This window comes from Lontra canadensis, unplaced genomic scaffold (assembly GCF_010015895.1).
Source record: "Lontra canadensis isolate GAN:19392208 unplaced genomic scaffold, GSC_riverotter_1.0 scaffold25, whole genome shotgun sequence".
In the NCBI taxonomy this organism is placed as follows: domain Eukaryota; kingdom Metazoa; phylum Chordata; class Mammalia; order Carnivora; family Mustelidae; genus Lontra; species Lontra canadensis.
This window is the reverse complement of record NW_022631019.1, coordinates 5,504,708-5,511,828: the sequence shown is the minus strand read 5'-3', so window position 1 is coordinate 5,511,828 and position 7,121 is coordinate 5,504,708.

Here is a 7,121-nt window from a genome sequence, read left to right as displayed (position 1 = left end):
CAGAGTTGATTTTTTAATAAAAAGTTATATATAATTATCCCTTTAATTAAAGGGAACAGATGGGCGTTACTAATTGCAAACGGGCAGAGGCTTGGGACGTGGTGCCGTCGCAGCAGGGAGCACCCAGGGGTCTGCAGGAACAGTGTTACAGACCGTTGCTTTGTTTTGCTGCCTTGATTTTCACTTCCGTCTGTTTCTAGCTTGGGCTTTGCCAGAAGTGCAGATATCTGTTAGATGAAACCGTTCTTTTGTCCCAGGAGTGCAGTAGTTAAGTGTCCACCTTGTTCTGTCTCCACAGGGTAGAAAGCACACGTTTCTGTGTGTCTGATTGTGGAATCCCTTATAGGTTTCTGTGCACACACGTTTGGTGGTTCTGGATGAACTGCCTTTTTAAATACTCTGACAGTTTCATAAACATTCTAGAAAATTTAAGAAAACACGATTCCCCGCAAAGAACTCATCACACACGCTTGCCAAGGGAATCTATTTCAGAAAAAAAAAAACCCTGCTCTGTGTGTGTCATCGTTAGGGTCCTCCCGTGGGGAGGCCAGGTCCTCTGGCCATGCAGCTGGAGGCCTTGGAGTTGGCGCGGTTGTGGGTGGCGGCCTGCGCACCTCCCCCAGGAGCTGGTCCACGCACGGTGACCCACATCAGATGGGGACACCATTTTGAGTCCCCCTGTTCCTCCTGGGAGCAGGAGTCGCAGCTGCCGACGTGGAATGAGAAGGCAGGCTTCCTTCCACCTGGAGCTGCCAGCCCGGGGGCTCTGGCTGGCTTGCGGAGCGCCCACCTCTCCTTTCTGAGTCGCGGGCATGGTGTGCTTTCTCCAGGGCGGGGGACCTGGGGATGTCTGCACCCAGGGATTCGGCCTTCCATCTGGGTGCCGTCTTCTCTGTTCCTCCCCCTTCAGACTCTTGAGGGCTGCTTCTGCCATTGCGTGTGGTAGTCCCACCGGAGAACTGCCAAGACAGAGCGCCCGAGGCTCGGGGGTGGGGGTGTGGCCAGGACTGGAGCTCAGTTCGGGGCCGGACCAGAGGCTGGCGCGTTGACCCAGAAGCCAGCAGGCAGATTTGGGTTCTGGACTCAAACCTGCATCGGGGGCATTTCCAGTTTCTACTTAAACTGTTTGGTTTCAGTTGGGACAGACAGGATTGTTTTGTCTCCTGGGAATATTCTGGAAATGTTTGTCGTTTTCCTCTTTCATTTTCTCCCGTTCCATTTCTGCCTTAACTTCAGCTCCTTAAGGGAGGCAAGCTCAAAGGAGCCCTGCGTCCCCAGACTCGGTGCGCGCGGGCAGGCGGCGCTTGTTTCCTCCGGGGGCAGGGCCGGCCCGAGGCCCCCACCTCCTCCGCATCTTTGTTTTCCTTTTGGTGGAACACGGTGCCTGCCACTCAGACCTTCTTGACCGCCTCTCTGTGTCACCCATTTTTCCAAAGAAGAGACAGAGTGAAGTACTTGCCGGTCTCTACTTGAAGACTGTCTGAAGGTGTTTTCTCGTTAGGTTTCGGTTCTCCCCCACATCCCAAGGTGAAGCACTGAGATTCCGCCGTTTAAGAACCTTCGACCTGAGACCCTCACCGGGTCAGCTATGGTGTGTTCAGGAGGCCCCAGACCTTCATGGTGTCTTTGAAGCCCGACCCCTTGGTTTCCTTTTGGATTTTCCTTCCTTTTGTTTGAAGTTTGGTTTGGCTTCTCCGTGTCCTGTACGCGTCTTGTCGAATGTTGTCGGGATTGAGCTTTGCGCTCCGCTGCGGCAACAGAGCGGAGTTACATTCTGGTTCGCGACGTTTATATATATCTTGAAGCTAAATGTATATATGAGTAGTTTGCCATGAGATAACACAGTGTAAACAGAGTAGACACCCAGAAATCGTGACTTCTGTGTTCTCTCCATTTGAGTATTTTGTAATTTTTTTTTGAGATATTTGTGGACATAAATAAAACCAAGCTACACCGCAGCGGCTGGGTGCGGACCAGTGGCCTGTGTCTCATTCCTGGGGTGGGGGGGGAATCTTGCAGCTCCCCCTACCTAGGTCCCCCAGGCTGGGGATGGGGCAGAGGGGAGAGTTTGGGTCTCCGCTGTTTCCGGCTCACTGTTTGCCTACCCTCCAAAGCAGCTTCCAGAAAGATCCTTCTCTGTGGTGTCTGGTAGGAAGGGTTTCTCTCGTGAGTGCTCTCAGGGGTGCTCCGACCTCCTGGCCGGAGACCGTCGGTGCCCGTAGTGAGCATACCCAAGCAGCAGAATGGGCCTGGGGGATGAGGACATTAGCACCGGGGACATCCTCTCCTCAGATTCCTTTCTCCCCCTGCCACTCGCCCACACTTCTAATTTGTGACCCTCTACGGTGAATGGGCATATAGCTCCTTTCCTGCTTGGAGGACAGGTTTGAAGCTGCCCACCGGTGCGGTGGCCTCCTCCACCTATCCCCTCTCTGCCCTGCCAGCGCGTCAGCCCACCCTCAGAGCTGCCCTCCACTCGAGCGAGGCAGCTGATGGCTGGGGAGGGTGTGGACGTGGCTGTGAGGGGCAGCAGGCATCAGAACGGATTCCGGCTCAGCTTTCGGAGACTGCCAGGGGCGTTTTCCTAAAGCTTCAAGACTACCGCTGCAAGTTTATATGCTCGCCTTTCCATCTGGAATATGGGTTTCCAGATGCCCTGGGAGACAGAGCAAGAGCGACCCTGTTGATGAACTGCCCTCAAACCAGGCTGACTGCCTGGTGGTGGGAAAGGCCTGGGCAGTGGCTCATGTCACTGCCTAATTGAGGGTGGGGCAGTTCTGCCAAGCAGAGGACCCTGAGGGGCATACACTCTGATGGCCCTAGAGGCAGGTCTGTGTTCTCTGACAGCAGGCATCCTGCTCAGCAACTTGAGTGGTTAGGGGGGATGGAGTCGAAGGGTCTGCCGGAGCAGGCATAGGGGGCACAAGTGATGGTCCTTCTGGATCATGGACGAGAAGGCAGGGCGGGAGCGGCAGGGGTGCAGAGGGAAGCGTGAGCGGCCAGAGCCACCTCTGCCGGTTTCTTACCTGAGCGCGCGCTCCGTGACCGCGGCGTTTGGCAGGCAGGACCAGCCCGCAGCGCCTGTGAACGGCGCTTAGATTTATGCTGCGGGAAGACCCTCGGATCAGAGCCGCTCAGGCCGTAGTCGTTTGTCCGGTGTGGACAACTGTGGCCATTGTCCCTGCCCTGCCATGCCGCCTTTGAGGGGGAGAGCCCGCAGCAGTGGCCATCAGATGCTGGACCCATGGAGAGGACGAAGCCATGTGGCCCTGGCTGTGCCCTCGCCTCTCGCCACCCGGATGAATGGGCATTGGTGTTCCCGTGGGTGGACCCTCGGCTTGGGCTGAGGGCCTGGTGGCGCTGCAGCTCCTCTGGTTAGGGAGCTGAGAAGCGTGAGCTACGAAAATGGCACTTGGCAGGGCTAGGTGCGTGGTCGCCCTGTTGACAAATGCCTATGGTAAGTTCAGGTGAACCGGGCAGCTCAGCGAGGCACCACCTGTGCAAACTGAGGCCACTTATGCACAGGGCAGGGATGCACGACAGCATCAGCAGTGACCTCCCACACGGACACGGAGTTACAAGACCCTCAAATGCCAGGAACGTGGAGCCGAACACGTGCGGGTGCAGTCAGGGCTGACGAGGGACGGGCAGGGCTGGAGGGCTTCTGCCCAGAAGCTCATGGGAGCCTGAGCGGCGTGATCCAGCAGCAGCACAGACTTTAGCGGCCACCCTCGGCCTCTCCCGGCCAACCCACTCGGCTCCTGGACTCAAAAGCTGTGGAATCCCAACGAGACCAGTTATACCAGACAGCTGGGGTCAAGCCACAGGCCCCAGGACCAGGGGAAGTATCTGTCCTACACTAGCCCTCTGAGCTGTGGAGACATCAAGGGGCAGAGGGACCCGGGGCCTCCCTGCCTCCCTCCCAGGGCGACTCCGCAGACAAGCCTGCGGGGGGAGGTGGCCGTGGGGCTGGCTGGCCAACGGGCCGCCTCGGGCTGCTGGAGGAAGTGAGCTCTGGAGGCTGCGGGAGGCAGGCTGTTGGAGCTGCAGGGTCTCTTGTGGCTGAAGCCCGTGGCCCGAGAACGGCAAGTGCTTCACCATGGGGCTTGCCCACCTCCCTGGTTCTCTGTCCTGCAGTTCTGGCCTGTAGAGGTCTCCGTATCTGTGGCGTCCCCTCACTGGGTCCCTGGCTGCCCCGGGGGGCTCTGGCAGCTTGCCTTCCAGACTCCGGATCTCTGACCCAGGGCGGCTTTTCTGGTGGTGGTCTTCGCCAAGAACAGCTTGCAAGTCTTGGGTAATTGTTTCCTTCTGGCATATTAGGGACCCAGGCTGCAGAAGCTGCGCCCGCATCCCCCGACCCCGACCGGGGTTCCAGGCGTGGAAGGCACTTGCTTTGCAAATGTTTGCTGACCGAGAATGAACAGGCCCCCGCAGGGGAGGGCTCCTCACTGCACCGACCGGGTGTGCTGTTGAGTCGTAGGCCTGGGTGACCAGAGAGAAGGGCCTTTGGCCCCATTCACGGAGCTGGTCACTACTGGGGCATCTGAAGTGACCCTCTTAAGTCTCTCTCAATCCTGCCACCCCCTGGCCACCTGAGCCTGCTCTGGGATCTCACAGCCCCTCTGGCTCTGGCTCTGGCCCTGGTCTGCCCCATTCGATGTTTGGGTCGGGAGAGGGCATCTGCTTCACCGTAGTGGCCTCTCTTGAACCCCTACAGTGTGGACACCCAGTGTGGTGAATTAGACTAAAAGCAGAACCTTAATGCCCTTCTTAGAAGACCCTCCAGCCTATGGCGGGCACGGTGTTTAAGAGCTGATATCTTCTGTGTGCCTGTCCGTCCCAGGTCGCCCCTGCTACCTTTATTTTTGCCCGGGCTCTGCTGCGCTTCACACCGCAGAAGAGGCCACTCCTGGTCCTGACCACCAGGTGGCGGCGTCCTTAAAGCCCTGGTGGCGTTCTTCCCGCCACTGGCCTGCAGCGAGGGGGAGAGGCGTGTAGGAATGATGATGCGGACTGTGTGAAAGAAAAGGTGTTTCCTGGAGGCCAGCAGCCAGGGAGGAGCGGTGGGGCGTTCTGGGCAAAGGGCAGCAGGGACCGGTCACAGCAGGAACATGGGAGACAGATGGCAGGAAAGGGGGCCGGGGGCTGCGGGTGGCACGGGCAGGGCCCAGCATGGATGTTATGGCAGCGAAAGGCTGTTGGGAGGCCAGGAGGTGCTTCTCTGTGGTTTTCAGCTGTATTCCCCACGCTGGGCCATACACTATAGGTGCTCAGCAAACACTGGCTGAGTGACGGTCACCCCATGATCACCTCAGCCATGGTGATTTCCAGCATGATGGCCCTTGAAGCCCCCCGAGAGTTTCCCTGAGCCACCGCTGCCCTAAGGGTCCTGTACCCCAAGTATGCCCCCATCTCAGGACATCTCCTCATCTCCTCTTCTCCTCTGAGTCTTTCAGGAAGAGGGTCCTCAGGGGCCTTCCGACCTGCTCACGGCCAGGACGACGGCACAGCATCCGCAGACCCTGCATGCGTGACCTGGAGGTCCCTGAAGCTGAGCGCCCCACTACATAGCAGGCCCTGGCCGTTGTCAGTTCTGTCACATTCCCTCAAAACCTGTGACCCAAGGCACCTGGGCGGCTCGGTCTGTTAGGCGACTGCCTTCGGCTCAGGTTGTGATCCCGGGGTCCTGGGATCGAGTCCCACATCGGGCTCCCTGTTCTGTGGGGAGCCTGCTGCTCCCTCTCTCTGCCTGCCATTCCCCCTGCTTGTGCTCTCTCCCTCTCTCTGTCAAATAAGTAAATAAAATCCTTAAAAATAAAAACCTGTGACCCAGTGTGGTGGGCTCCTTGCCCAGTCCCCGTATCCCAGCCCAGGATCTAGGGTTGGTCCAACAGTCTGGGAAGACAGAAACCAGACAGGTGAAGCCTGTGGTTTCACAACTGGCCCCCTGGCCCCACGTTCAGCGTCTGCTATAGATGCAGTGGGCCGCAGGCAGACGCACTGGTGTGTGCATTCCCGAGCAGCAGCACGGGACGAGAGTCCGTTTTCCAAGTTTGCTGAGTGGAAAGTCAGGAAGGGCATCAGTCAGGAGTGCCCGGTTTTAGTGGCTTGGAGGGCGTCGGTCTCATCACGGGTCCATGGAGCAAAGGCTTCCCTTCCCTTTCCTCTTATCGTGGCCAGACAGAGACAGACTGCGGGGAAGGACCATGGCAGCTCACCATTTGCTCCAGAAACCAGGCAGCGTGAGGTCTGGAGTCAGAATCCCTGGTACAAGCGTGTGATCGTGTGTGACCTGGGCCAAGCACTTAGGGAGCCCATCTCGGGGTCTAGGTCCGCCTACCAAACAGGCCAGCTCCTCCCCCTCGCTGGGGAGGATGAGGCCAGTAGACTGCAGAAGACATTTAGCTCGCCGCAGGGCCCAGCGGAGGACTTGAGGACCCGTGAGCAGAGGTCCGTGTCCTCACCATCATCACAGCTCCATTGTTAAGTCCGGAGAGTGATTCTCTGAGATGGGAAAATCAAGCGATGGTGGCCTCAGCGAGTCCCGGGCCTCACGGTTTGGATCCTGCGGTTGCTCCCACTGCCATCTGCTGGGAACAGACCTGAAGGTCAAGGGCAGCGTTTGGGTGCTGGCCTGAGCGGCCAGTGCTATGCTCCGCCCACCGACTCTGTGCAGATGCCCACGTGTAAGAGCAATCTCTGTTTACTTAGAAAGTTCTAGGAAGAAAGCCCAAGGTTTGGCAAGCCAGGAGTGAGAGGGAAACCTCCCTGTTCTTTCTCGCACGAAGATTTGACCATTCTGGGCAAAAGCATCCCAGAGCAGGGGACACCCATCCAACACCACATTTTCTAAAACCTCTAAAGCTCTCGAAAGCAATGTAAACGCAGGGAGGATGAGTCTGGAGTCCGAGGAAAACCATGGGACAAACGAGGCCCAAAGGAATTGCATGACCTAAAAGTCACCAAAATCCTCTGCTTCACCTACACGTGGAGCAGGGAGGATAAGACCTGCCTCACGTAGCTTGTAACCACCAAGGGTGAAATGGGATGACACGAAGGCACAGAGAGAGGACTCACTGATTCCGACCAGGGCGGGCTGCACGGAGGAGGTGGCATTTTAG